The sequence below is a fragment of the Macaca thibetana genome, chromosome 15 (genome assembly GCF_024542745.1).
Source record: "Macaca thibetana thibetana isolate TM-01 chromosome 15, ASM2454274v1, whole genome shotgun sequence".
NCBI lineage: Eukaryota > Metazoa > Chordata > Mammalia > Primates > Cercopithecidae > Macaca > Macaca thibetana.
In genome coordinates this window covers 26,392,501-26,406,772 of record NC_065592.1, presented here as the reverse complement: position 1 = coordinate 26,406,772, position 14,272 = coordinate 26,392,501, and the positions used below count along the sequence as shown (strand labels likewise).

General features: G+C 42.5%; 2 protein-coding genes across 2 annotated transcripts in view; both read right to left on the bottom strand.

Annotated features, from left to right (window-relative positions):
• The window catches only part of POLE3 (DNA polymerase epsilon 3, accessory subunit), a 353,914-nt gene that overhangs the window by 22,376 nt on the left and 317,266 nt on the right, over positions 1-14,272 (bottom strand). The gene's annotated exons all lie outside the window — the stretch shown is intronic.
• Positions 1-14,272, bottom strand: part of CDC26 (cell division cycle 26) — a 258,302-nt gene that overhangs the window by 183,840 nt on the left and 60,190 nt on the right. The gene's annotated exons all lie outside the window — the stretch shown is intronic.

Genomic DNA, 14,272 nt, shown 5'->3' with positions numbered 1-14,272 from the left:
TGGCGGAGAAATCTGCAGAGCCAAGTGAATGTATACCTAGCTGGAGTCTGTGACTCCCCTTTTAGACTTTGTTCCTGGTATTTGGAACCCTGGAATTCCCTGCCCAGTGGCCTCTTGCCTACTTCCATGGCTTCTGCAGGCCTCTTTTGTGGGTCCATCCTCCCAAGAGTGGACTATCCCACCAGTATGTGCACTGCTGGGTTCAGGGGAGTAACAGGAGGGTATTTGGAGAGGAATTTGTCCAGAGCTTGAGCCGATGGACTGGCGTATCAGCATTTGTGGCCTTTCCCAGTAAGGATGGGATCATGAGAAGTGAGGGCTGGTTCTTCTAGTGCTGCATGTTAGTGTGGAACTTCAAGGAATCTGTGGATTTTGAATGAACCTGGCTTTCTAGATCATGAAGGTATACTGATCAAGATAGCAAGTTAGAACATGTTTTATTGAACAATTTGTTAGCTTAATTTATAGTTTTTAAATGTTCAGACATGGTTAGTAGACCTGTTTTTGTACAGTTATCCTGAGTCCTGCAAAACATTAGGACTGCCCAGAGCCATCATTTGGGACAAATTTTAAGGAGGAAGAATTTAACAACACAATATAGAGATCATTAATTTGCAGCCCCATTTTAAAGGTAAGGATAGCAAGGCTCAGAGAGGGGATATGTCTGGACTGAGCTCATGAGCTGGGAAGTGGGGCTGAGCTGGAATCTGGCTCTCCTAGTGCTAGGTCAGAGCTCTTTTCATTATTCCACTCTGCTGTTCTCTCACCTCATTCTCCAGAAACAATGGTAGGTTATTCATCATCATATTTAACCTGAGTCTGACTTCCTCTCCTTCCTGGTGTGCTGTCTGTCTTCCTCTATAATTGATTAATGTGGGTCCCGAGGATGCTGGCTCCATTTTTTTTTTAATCAGGAAAATTGGAAACATACAAAAGTTCATGAGCTCCCATGTGTCCATTACCTAAGAATTATCAATTTATGACCAATCTTGTTTCATATATATACACCCCCATCCTGAACAAGGTTATTTGAAGCAAAGGTCATTTTATCCATAAATATTTCAGCATACACTTCTAAAAGAAAAGTGTTAAAAATAACTACAAAAATTAATCATAGCTGTTTAATATCAAATATCCAGGCAAATTCAAATTTCCCTCTATTATTAATTTCTTTTCACAGTTGATACCATCAAACTAGAATCCATATAAGGTCCATAAATTGTATTTAGTTGATATGCTCAAAAATTTCTTTCTTTTTTTTTTTTTCTTTTTGACACAGGGTCTCACTCTGTTACCCAGGCTGGGGTGCAGTGGCACAATCACCGCTCACTGAAGCCTTGACCTCCTGGGCTAAGGTGATCCTCCTGCCTCAAATTGTTGGGACCACAGCCATGCGCCACCACACCTGGCTAATTTTTAAAAAAATTATTTGTAGAGATGGGGTCTTGCCATGTTGCCCAGGCTAGTCTCAAACTCCTGGGCTCCAGTGATCCTCCCATCTTGGCCTCCCAAAGTGCTGGGATTACAGGTGGGAGCCACCTGGCCCCTAAAATCCTTTAATCTATAGGTCCCACTTTCTCCTTTTTCCTTTTTCTTTCCTTGCAATTTATTTGCTGAAGAAACTGGGTTGTTTGGTCTGTAGATTCCTACATTCTTGATTTTGCCAGTTGTATCCTCATGGTGGTGTTTAACACATTTCTTCATTCTCTTTATTTCCTGCAAACTGTTAGATCCAGAGGCTTGAACTGCTTCATGAGTTTTTTGTTTTTTTGGCAAGAAAATTTCATAGATGGCATTGTGTTCTTCCATCAGGAGGCCCATAATGTCTGGGCGTCTCTTCTCTGGTCTTAGCGGCCAATAATAATCTTTGCCTGATTTTTGCATGTTGATCGTGTATCCCACAACATTACTTACCTTGTTATTTAGTTTTGGTAGTTTTTTATTGGATTTCTTATTATCTTCTTTCTCTTTTTTGGAGTGTTTTGCCTTTATTGATAGTGTTGTTGGGGACAGAGGAAAGATTTCTTTTCTCTCTTATTGCTAGGAGACATCTATAGCAAAGGACAGATTAGCAAGAGAAAAACATACACATTTATTTAATATAAGTTTTACATGACACGGGAGCCTCCCTATTGAAGACAAAGAAACAGGGAAACCTGGGTATTTTTATGCTCTTTGATGAAGAGTAGACAGTTGTGGAGAAATGTGATTGGAGGACAAAAGAGTATGATCTAATGGTAATAAACTGGGGGAACTTAGCAAGGCCTGTTTGTGCAGATTCTTCTTTGTGTCCCTTGTGTCTTCAGAGCTAAGGATATTCTTTTCCTTTGGGTATAGGGAGGGTCCCTCTCAAAATGAGAAACTTGTTTTGGGGAGAGGAGGGAATGATGAGAGTGACCTTCCTGGTTCTGCTGTGTTTTCAAACGGCAAGGTGCCATATTTTGGGGTTGCATGTCCTAAACCCCATCATTGTCCTCTTCCAAATTCATCCCTAACATGTCAAGGTGACTTTAGGGTGGTCACATGGTCCTGAGGCTTCCACTTCATGAATGAAGTGTGTTTTTCTTTTTTTTTTGTCTTTTTTTTTTTTTTTCCTTTTTGTGGAGAACGGGGTCTCGCTATATTACCCAGGCAGGTCTCGAACTCCTGGGCTCAAGCTATCCTCCCGCCTCTGCCTCCCTGAGAGCTGGGATTACAGGCGTGAGCCACCGCGCCCGGCCTGAAGTGTGTTTTTCTAATGTGATGCTCCTGCAGGCAAAGTAGGGAAAGATGCCTTCTGACATGCAGCCCAACTCGTTTTTGGCTTATCATTCCTTTCATCTAGCAGGAGCTAATACTGCACCTGCCCAATTGCTGTTTTATTATACTACAAAGGATACGGATGAAGAGATGTGTAGGTCGAGGTATGGGGAAAGGGGCTTCCATGCTTTCCCTGGGCGAGCCACCCTTCAGGAATCTCCATGTGTTCGGCTATCTGGAAGCTCTTCTTAGGATTTTCTATATACAAGATTATATCATCTGCATATAGAGATGTTTTTGTTTCTTTCCTTTTAATCTTCATGCTTCTAATTTCTTTTTCTTGCTTAATTGTCCTGGTTAGAACCTCTAGTACAATGTTGAATGGAAATGAAGAGATTAGACATCCTTGTTTTATTTTTGATCTTAGGGCAAAGCATTCAGTCTTTCACCATTAAGTATGATGTTCATTTTGAGTTTTTCATAGAAGCCCTTTATTATATTGCATTCCCTCTTTTCTTCTTTTTTCTTTTCTTTTCTTTTCTTTCTTTTACAGACTGTGTTGCCTAGGCAGGAGTGCAGTGGCACCATCATGGCTCACTGCAGCCTTGAACTCCCAGGGCTCAAGTCATCCTCCCAGCTCAGCCTCCTGAGTAGCTGGGACTACAGGTGTGTGCCACCATGCCTGGCTACTTTGTTGTATTTTTTGTAGAGATGGGGTCTCACTTTGTTGCCCAGGCTGGTCTTGAACTCCTGGGCTCAAGTGCTCCTATTGCCTTGACCTCCCAAAGTGTTGGGATTACAAGTGTGAGCCACCACGCCTGGCACTACTCTCTCTCTCTCTCTCTCTCTCTCTCTCTCTCTCTGAGACAGGGTCTCACTCTGTTGCCCAGGCTGCAGTACAGTGGCACAATTATAGCTGATTGCTTGCAACCTCGACCTCCTGGGCTGAGGTGATCCTCCCACCTCAGCTAGGACCACAGGTGCACCACCATGCCAGGCTAATTTTTTAATTTTTATTTTTGGTAGAGACAAGGTCTTGCGGTGTTGCCAAAGTCCTGGGCTGAAGTGATCCTCCTGTCTCAGCCTCCCAGACTGTTGGGATTATAGGTGTGAGCTATGGTATACCCAGCCTTGAGTTCCCTTTTTTGCCTAGTTTGTTGAGTGCTTGTGTGTTTTTTTGTTTTTGTGTGTGTTTGTTTTAATCATGAAAAGGCATAGGATTTTGTAAATGCTTTTTCTGCATCTATTGTGATGATCATGTATTTTTGGTTTTTCTTCTATTGAGATGGTGTATTACATTAATTGAATTTTGAATGTAAGCCAATCTGTGTTCCTGGGATAAATCCTACTTGATCATGTTGTCTAGTTATTTTTATATGTTGTTAGATTCAGTTTGCTAGGATTTTTTTTGCATCCATGTCATAAGAGATATTGTAGTCTTCTTGTGATGTCTTTGGTTTTGGTACGAGGACCTCGTAGAAGGAATTGAGAAGTCTTTCTTTCTCTTCAGTTTTTTTGGAAGAGTTTGTGAGGAGTGGTAGTATTATTATTTCTTTTCTTTTCTTTTTTGAAACAGAGTCTTGCTCTGTTGCCCAAGCTGGAGTGCAGTGGTGTGGTCTCAGCTCACTGCAACCTCTGCCTCCTGGGTTCAAGTGATTCTTCTGCCTCAGCCTCTTGAGTAGCTGGGATTACAGGTGCCCACCAGCATGCTGGCTTATTTTTACATTTTTAGTAGAGATGGGGTTTCTCCATGTTGGCCAGGCCAGTCTTGAACTCCTTAAGTGACTGCCTGCCTTGGCCTCCCAGAGTTTTGGGATTACAGGCATGAGCCACTGTGCCCGGCCTTGTATTAATTCTTTAAATGTTTGGTAGAAGTTACCAGTAAGGCAATCTGGGACTGGGCTTTTCTTTGTGGGTAGTTTTTTTGATTATTTGTTCAATCTCTTTACTGATATAACCCTATTCAGATTGCCTGTTTCTTGTTCTTCTTCTTGTTGTTGTTGTTCTTTTTTTTTTTTTCTTGAGACGGGGTCTCACTCTGTCACCCAGGCTGGACTGCAGTGGCACAATCCTGGCTCACTGCAACTTTCACCTCCCAGGCTAGAGTGATCCTCCTACCTCAGCCTCCTGAGTAGCTGGGACTACAGGCATGAGCCATACCATACCTGGCTAATTTTTGGTAGAGACAGGGTTTCATATTGCCCAGGCTGGTCTTGAACTCCTGAGCTCAGATGATCTACCTGCCTTAGCCTCCCAAAGTACTGGATTACGGGCGTGAGCCATCACACCTGGTCCTATTTCTTCTTGAATCAGTTTCTGTAGTTTGCATGTTTCTAGGAATTTGTCCATTTCATCTAACTTGTTGAATTTATTAGCATATATTTACTTGTAGTATTTCTTTTTCTTTTCGTTTCTTTTTTTTTTCAGACAGAGTTTTGCTTTTGTTGCCCAGGCTGCAGTGCAATGGCATGATCTTGGTTCACTGCAACCTCCACCTCCCTAGTTCAAGTGATTCTCCTGCCTTAGCCTTCCGAGTAGCTGAAAGGCGCCTGCCACCATGCCCGGCTGATTTTTGTATTTTTAGTAGAGCCAGGATTTTACCACGTTGGCCAGGCTGGCCTCGAGCTCCTGACCTCAGGTGATCCACCCGCCTTGGCCTAGAAAGTGCTGAGATTGCAGGCGTGAGTCACTGTGCCCAGCCTACTTGTAGTATTTCTTTTAATCCTTTAAAGGTTGGTAGTAATATCCCCTCTTTTATATCTGGTTCTAGTAATGTGAGTCATCTTTCTTTTTTTCTTGGTCAGTTAGGTAGTTTGTCAATTTTGTTTATCTTTTCAAAGAACCAGTTTTGTTTTCATTGGTTTTCTGTTTTTTAAAAAATTCTTGATTTTATTAATTTTCACTCTAATCTTTATTACCTTCCTTCTGCTTGCTTTAGGTATAATTTGCTCTTCTTTTCCAAAGTCTTATGGTGGTATAAGATTGCTGATTTGAGGTCTTTTCTTCTTTTGTAATATGGTCATTTACAGCTATAAATATCCCTCTATGTACTGTTTTAGCTGTATCCTGTAAGTTTTGATATATCTTCATTTTCATTCACCTCAAAGTATTTTCTCTTTTGATTTTTAAAAAATCCATTGGTTGTGTAAGACTGCGTTATTTAATTTCCATATACTTAAGAGTTCCCCAAATTTCTCTGTTCTATGACTTATATCTGTATCTGAGGAAATCTCTGAGCCAAATTCCTGGTGGTGGGCATGGGAACAGTGATGTGCTTATTCCTGAGTGACACCCCATATTAGATTCTAAGTGCTTGGTAGATGGGAGAGGCAGCAGTCACAGGTCTCCTTGGCTTGCCTCTCAGCGTGGAACTCTGCCCATGAGCTGGGGCAAACTCTGAGTCCTAGTATTTTCAACGGTACCATGCCCAAGGTAGAGCCTATTTCCACAAGTGGAGGTTGGATTTATATCAGTTGTACTCACCTGGAACTTTGCCTACAGCAACAAGTAGTGGCGAAGGATGAGAAATGCTGACATCCTGTCCCTCTTGGGAAGATAGCTGAGGGGAGAGGCAGCCCTGTGTTCCAGGCTGAAGCAGCCTGAAGTATAGTTTTTGCCTCACTGAATTGAGGGTGGGAGGACAGAGTGGGCATGGGTCTTGGTTCACATACCTCAGATTCTTGAAATTCTGAGTTTTTGTAGATTTTTCTTGAACAAATATTTCTTCTTTTGTGGTATGTCCTTAGGGCCATTTCCAGAGTCTTTAAATGTTTGTTTGTTTGTTTTTGTTTTGTTTTCTTTTGTTTTTTAAACAATTCTTACTAGTTTTACTGGAGAGCAGACCTTGGAGGTCCTCAGTGTCACACTGAAAGTGGAATTCTGGCTTGGGCCTGAGAGTGACCCAAACAAATAGAAAAACATTCCATGCTCATGGATAGGAAGAATCAATATCATGAAAATGGCCATACTGCCCAAAGTAATTTATAGACTCAATGCTATCCCCATTAGCTACCATTGACTCTCTTCACAGAATTAGAAAAAACTACTTTAAATTTCATATGGAACCAAAGAAGAGCCCGCATAGCCAAGACAATCCTGAGATCTTTTTCTAAAGTGAAACTTCTCACTCATCAATTATTCGGTTCCCCTGAGTACAGTTCTTACAGGAAAGGCAGATTAAATGTTCAACTCCTTGAAAACATTGTCTCAAAACAGGCCAAATTAGAAAGCTAAATCTGCTGCCTGCTCAGGCCTCCTCTTTTCCAAGCCAAATCAAAAGTATATGACATCATTCGTGTTAGTAGACTGAGCTATACTTAGCTGAATCTTCATAGGGAGAGGAATCAACAAGGTGTTATGTGGGCTATTTCCCTGAAAATAATTATTTCTTGAATGTGCGTTACATTGCAGAATGACTTATGTGGGCTGGGTTTTAAAAATTTACAATTTTCTTTCTTTCTTTTTTTTGTTTTTTTTTTTTTTTGAGGCGGAGTCTCGCTCTGTTGCCTAGACTTGAGTGTAGTGGCACTATCTTGGCTCACAGCAACCTCCACCTCCTGGGTTCAAGTGATTCTCCTATCTGTCTCAGCCTCCCGAGTAGCTGGGATTACAGGGTGCTCGCCACCGTGCCCTGGCTAATTTTTAGTAAAGACGGGGTTTCGCCATGCTGGCCAGTCTGGTCTCGAACTCCTGACCTCAGGTGATTTGCTTGCCTTGGCCTCCCAAAGTACTGGGATTATAGGCGTGAGCCACCGTGCCCAGCCTACAATTTTCTTCACTTCTTATTAGCCTACCCTCAGACCTGTCCACTGGAGCAAACCCAATTTCTAATGGTCAGTGGTGGAGATGAGGACAAGGCAGGGTTTGCCTTCCATTTGCTCATTTTATCTAAAGACTCAGGCAGAGAAGAGAATTTATAACTATTTTATAACTAATTCAACTACTTTATTGGTGAAGCAACTCTCAGAAATTGGAACATTCTTTTAAGTCCTGTTGATGAGTACACAGTTACTTTTTGAATCCTGGTGGATTTTGAGAAGATATGCACTATCTGAATGCTGACTTTTGTGTCTGTTTTCTTTCTTTCTTTTTTTTTTTTTTTTTTTTAATATATAAAGACAGACATTTATTTTCTCATAGTTCTGGAAACTCAGAATTCCAAGATCAAAATGCTGTCATCTGCCAAAGGCCTCATGAGAGTCCCCATGGCCTGATTACCTCTTAAAAGTTCCCTTACTACTTATAATCAACTAAATTTCTTTCTTTTTTTTTTTTTTAATTTTTTTTTATTTTTTATTTTTATTTTTTAAATTTATTTATTATTATTATACTTTAAGTTATAGGGTACATGTGCATAACGTGCAGGTTTGTTACATATGTATACTTGTGCCATGTTGGTGTGCTGTACCCATCAACTCGTCAGCACCCATCAACTCGTCATTTACACCAGGTATACTAAAAAAACTCCCAATGCAATCCCTCCCCCCCTCCCCCCTCCCCATGATAGGCCCTGGTGTGTGATGTTCCCCTTCCCGAGTCCAAGTGATCTCATTGTTCAGTTCCCACCTATGAGTGAGAACATGCGGTGTTTGGTTTTCTGTTGTGTCTGTTTTCAAAGGGAGATAAAACACTTGCAGACTGAAACTTGTTTTACCTTTCACATAGCGATCCCTCAAATTTAGACGATTACAAACAGAACCCTGGGAAATATAATCTCCAAACCATGTTAGTTTTCAAGGGGCTTTATACTCACTATTTCAGTTGGTTCTCTGGCCAACTATATAGATAGATGTGGACTGTATCCAGTTGATAAATTAGGCTCAGAATACAGGGCTGATGAGAGCCCATTTGGGACCTTTGAGTGAATTAGAAAAAGACACCCTTTAAAACACTTTACTATCATCTGTTGAAAAGTAACTCAATGACTATACAAATCTAAGATGGTTGTAATATGAGCAGCACCCCTAGAGTTGGTCCACAACCTTCACAACAGACCTAGTGGCCCTGCTGGAGAGGCCAAAAGTCAAAGGCAAGCAAGTAAAGGGGCCTGGGCTTAGAACCTGTCCTCATCCAGTGTATCCTGACACCTCTTTGACTCCTTCTCTTTGATGTACAACTGAGACTGGGGTACCCTTAGACTGAAAGGAAGGACAAGGCCATGTAGAAAAGAATTGACAGAAGGAGAGGAGCACTCACGAACCCCTTGTTTGAGCCTCCCAATGTTCTGAGAGAGGAGGAGCCAGGTAACTGCTGCTAACTGCCATTTTCCCACCATCTGGGCCTAAGGAAGCAGAAGTAAGGCTTCATTAATAGCCAGGATTGCTTGGAGATTCACTTTACTTATTTAAACCAACAAGAGGATTTAAGATTTAACCTGTTGGAATATGGTTCAAAGAGGCTTATATTTCCAAGAAACTAGTCCTTAGTTTCTTTTGTTCTTTGCTACTTTGTGATCCCTGCTAGAGACAGGCCACTTGCTTTGGGTTACCATAATTTTCTTTTCTTTTTTTTTTTTGAGACAGAGTTTTGCTCTTGTTGCCCAGGCTGGAGTTCAATGGCGCCATCTTGGCTCACTGAAACCTCCGCCTCGTGGGTTCAAGTGATTCTCCTGCCTGAGCCTCCCGAGTAGCTGGGAATTACAGGTGCCCACCACCATGCCCGGCTAATTTTTGTATTTTTAGTAGAGATGGGGTTTCTCCATGTTGGTCAGGCTGGTCTCCAACTCTGACCTCAGGTGATCCGCCCACCTCCGCCTCCCAAAGTGCTGGGATTACAGGTGTGAGCCACTGCGCCCGGCCTGAGTTACCATAATTTTCTTTTCTTTTCTTTTCTTTTTTTTTTTTTTGAGACAGAGTCTCGCTCTGTCGCCCAGGCTGGAGTGCAGTGGCCAGATCTCAGCTCACTGCAAGCTCCGCCTCCCGGGTTTACGCCATTCTCCTGCCTCAGCCTCCCGAGTAGCTGGGACTATAGGCGCCCGCCACCTCGCCCGGCTAGTTTTTTGTATTTTTTAGTAGAGACGGGGTTTCACCATGTTAGCCAGGATGGTCTCCATCTCCTGACCTCGTAATCTGCCCATCTCGGCCTCCCACAGTGCTGGGATTACAGGCTTGAGCCACCGCGCCTGGCCCATAATTTTCTAAGCACACTTCCTAGTGACACCTGGCCCAGTTTGACATCTGTGTAGAAGCGAGAGTCAATGAAAGCATCTTCAGACATTCTAGGCCCATACTCTCAGAGCCAGCTGAACTTTGTTTTGGTATTGGTCCCGACCTCTGGGGTGACATATGCTGTTCTTCATTGATTTTGTTTTTGTATGTTTTGAGACAGAATCTCCCCTTGTTGCCCAGGCTGGAGTGTGGTGGCGCAGTCTCTGCTCACTGCAACCTCTGCTGCCTGGGTTCAAGTGATTCTCATGCCTCAGCCTCCTGAGTAGCTGGGTTTACAGGCATGTGCAACCAAGCCTGGCTAATTTTTGTATTTTTAGTGGAGACAGGGTTTCTCCATGTTGGGCAGGTCGGCCTTAAACTCCTGGCCTCAAGTAATCTGCTCACATTGAGCTCCCAAAACGCCGGGATTACAGGTGTGACCCACCGTGCCCAAAATGTTTTTGAATTATAGAAAGCCCCTTGGGTTTGGTGGGAGGGAGTGAGGGTTTCATCCATGATACAGTGACACTTAAAAAATCAGTTTATTCAAATACACCTAAAGGAATTGCTTGATAAATTAAGGACAGCAATACTTCTGGCCTTAGATAGAAATGATTAGAAGGTCCTTCTTAGATAGAAATGGTTAGAAGTCCAGAGGAATCTGGGAAGGAATTTCTAAATTTTCTCTTTCCATTGACATAAGGTACCAGGGTATGAAATTAATTTGTCCTGGTATATGTGCATTTATTTAACAGATATTGGGTACCTAATACATATTAGAGAATCATCCCCTAGATTATCTTGATAGAGAAAGGAAAAGTTCTGGAGAAATGGTGGAGAGTCATTTCCAGGAATATAGCTTTGTAAGAAAATTTTTCTGGATCAATTGGTAACGTTTTCTGGAACCACTAGGTGGTGATACTACATTATGAAAGTGACATGCTTTCCTTGACACCTTTCAAATAACTGCAGGCGTCTGGTCACTTCTGAGGCCAGTGTCTCCACAACCAAAGAAACGTCTTAGTGAGTAAATGAAGAAAAACACATTCCACCATTTACATGTATAAATTTACACATGTAAATTTAAATGCTCCGGGGTACTGGTAGTTCCTTGAGAGAAGGGTCGGTGCCTATCATTTTCATGGTTACAACCCCAGGTGATAGCCCTGGCATGTAGGAAGCCCTTGATCAATGCTTGAGGAATGAATCCATCTCTGAACAATTTCAGTGATCATTGAAAGGATCATTCCAAGAGTGTGGCAAAAAGGTGGCACATGTCCAAAAGGCCTAGGAGTTTGGGAAGTTAGGAGCTATTGATGATCCTGACAGATCATCAGTTGGGCAGAGACTCAGGAAGGCAGTATTTGGAAGGGCAGAAATACCAAAAGTGATCCGAGGCACTTATAATTCTTTGTATCCCCTAAGCTTACCTTGGCCAGATTTCATCTGTTAAAAAATACAGGGAGGGGCCGGGCATGGTGGCTTACGCCTGTAATCCCAGCACTTTGGAAGGCTGAGGCAGGCAGATCACGAGGTCAGGAGATCCAGACCATCCTGGCTAATACAGTGAAACTCCGTCTCTCCTAAAAATACAAAAAAATTAGCTGGGAGTGGTGTCACGCACCTGTAGTCCCAGCTACTCGGGAGGCTGAGGCAGAAGAATTGTTTGAACCTGGGAGGTGGAGGTTGCAGTGAGCCAAGATTGCACCATTGCACTCCAGCCTGGGCAACAGAGCAAGACTCTGTCTCAAAAAAAAAAAAAAAAAAGAAAGAAAGAAAGAAAGAAAAATACAGGGAGGGTGTAAACCAGTAAATTCTGAGAGAGATATATATATATAAAATTTTTGGGGGGTCTGTATTACTTATTGGGATGGCTTTGCCTTGGACGGAATCCTCTTAAAAAATCGTTTTTTTAAATTATTCTCTGCCTCTAATTCGTTGTTTTATTTGCTCATTCGTTTATTTGCTATAAATTCATTCCTCAAATATTTATTGAGCACCTACTATGTACAAAGCACTGGTCAAGCTTGTGTGATCATCTTTGACCTTTTCTTTTTATGGCCCATCTGAATTCGGTTAATCACCAAGTCATATTAGGTGCAGCATCCAAATCTATCCACTTCTCTCTGCTTTTTCTGCTATTACCCTAGTCCAGGTCTCTGTCTTCTTGCATCTGGGTTACTGCATTAACCCCTAGTCTTTTGTTTTGTTTTGTTTTTTGTTGAGACAGCTCTGTTGCCCAGGCTGCCAGGTTGGAGTGCAGTGGCGCAATTACGGCTCACTGCAGCCTCGACCTCCTGGGTGCAAGCTATTCTCCCATCTCAGCCTCACAAGTAGCTGGGATTACATGTGGGTGTCACCATGCCCAGCTATTTTTTGTAGAGATGGAGTTTTACCATGTTGCCCAGGCTGATCTCAAACTCCTGGGCTCAAGCCATCCTCCCACCTCAACCTCCCAAAGTACTGGGATTATAGGGATGAGCTACCGCGCCAAGCCTAACCCCTGATCTTTACCCCGACCATCCATTCTTCCATCTTTCCACCATGTGAATATCATGATACATCTTTCCTTAAAACTCTCCTTTCCCCTTAGGATCAAGCCTAACCTCTTTCACTTGGTTTACAAGCCTCACAAGGCAGGGCTATGACCTGGCTTGTCTCCCACCAGCCCCATTGCTGCTCACTCTCACCTTGTTCTATGTGCTCCAGCCAAGATTTTTCCTTTAGGTTCTTCTAACGAACCATGTCCTCTCTTACCTTCTGACTTTTTTTTGGTACTTTTTCTTCGACTTCTTCTTCCCCCTTCTGCCTATTTTCTACTCATTCTTTAGGTCTCAGCTTACATATGACTCATTTGGGAATAAGCTTTTTCTGACCACTGTCAAGATGAGGTTCCCCTCTTTCACTTTTTCTCTTATAGCCACTATTAGGGTTCACAGCTTGTCTGTTGCCACCCTCTGCTGCCAGACTGACTTCTGCAAGTGGCAGAGCTCTCTCTGTCTTCACTGTATAAATATCCAGCACCTCACTGAGCGCCTGGCACACTGTAAGTGCTTAATAATATATGTTGAATGAGGGAATAAATGAAAAAAATATATAATGTGTGTTCTTTCTTCAGTGTACTTATAATCCAGCAGTGTGAGATAAGTGGTACAAAGAAAGAACTACAGTGATGAAAAGAAGGAGAGGTCACTTTGGATATTACCATTTAAGGCTGGGTTGGGTTTTGGCAAGTGAAGATGTTTGTGGAGGTGGTGTTTGAAGTAGAGGGAAGTGACATAGGTGGGAAAAATTTGGGGAGCGGGCAAGGAGCATAGTGTTCCTATCTCAGAAGAGTAGGAGTGGTACTGAAGACAGCTTGTGACTAGATTGTGCAGGGCCTCGACTGATAGCCAATGGGGAGACATTGATGGCTTTTGAATCAGAGAATGATAGCACTAAATCAATGCCTTAGAAAATGCTAATCTAATGGCAGAGTGAAACGTGAATTGGAGAGAGACCAGCAAGATCAGTTAGGAGGCTATCATAGAAATCAAGATGGGAGGTGATCAGGTCTGAATTATGTAGATGTCAATAAGAATGGAGACAAAGGGATACTATGCAAAGGAAGAATGAACCAGAACCTGGAAACCAGAAAGGAAGAGTAAGGGAAAGGGAGGAGTGAGGTGCTGTATTATTGGAAATGTGAAGTCAGGAGGAAGAACCAATTTAAGGAAAGATAGAGATCATTAATCAAACCTTTACAATGAAGTTGTGGTTATATATACATTTTACTTATGAAAATTCAATCAATATGTGGGGTTAAAACAAAAGCCCAAGTGGGAGGGAGTGACAAAGAAGATGTACTACAACTAATGGGAGCTGTTCCAGCTCTACCACTCTGAAAATACGTCCCAGAGGGAGTGTGAGATGGGGAAGGTCAAGTTGCTGTTCCTCATTTTATGTCAACCATGTGTATTTTATGGTTGACATAGGGATTATTTAAGGATAACTGTGGTTATTCATGATTTATGTCTTATACACTGATTTTAGAACCAAATTCTCAAGCCAGATTTTGCTTTTTATTTATTTATTTTTAATTTAATTTTATTTTTTGAGGCAGAGTCTCACTGTGTTGCCCAGGCTGGAGTGCAGTGGCTCAATCTTGGCTTACCGCAACCTCTGCCTCCTGGGTTCAAGTGATTCTTCTGGCCTCAGCCTCCTGAATAGCTGGGACTATAGGCGCCCACCCCCACTCTTGGCTAATTTTTTGGTATTTTTAGTAGAGATGGGGTTTCACCATTTGGCCAGGCTGGTCTCGAACTCCTAACCTCAGGTGATCTGCCTGCCTTGGCCTCCCAAACTGCTGGAATTACAGGCATGAGCCACCATGCCTGGCCAGATTTTGC